Source organism: Penaeus monodon, chromosome 34 (genome assembly GCF_015228065.2).
Source record: "Penaeus monodon isolate SGIC_2016 chromosome 34, NSTDA_Pmon_1, whole genome shotgun sequence".
NCBI lineage: Eukaryota > Metazoa > Arthropoda > Malacostraca > Decapoda > Penaeidae > Penaeus > Penaeus monodon.
Window position 1 is genome coordinate 30,724,190 of NC_051419.1, and position 200 is coordinate 30,724,389.

A 200-nucleotide genomic window follows, 5' to 3' on the forward strand; every position below is an offset into this window, starting at 1 on the left:
CATTAATTTCATGTCTGTCAAATTATGTAAATTATTTTCTCTTTCTTTATCTATGTACCCATCGACTCAATAAGATTTAGTTCCATATTTGTAAAATTTTGTAAATTGTTTCATCGTCTATATCTCTGTACGTATCTAATGGGCAAAATGCATTTCATTTTTATCGAATGACATAAGTTCTCTGAAAAGTTTCATATATG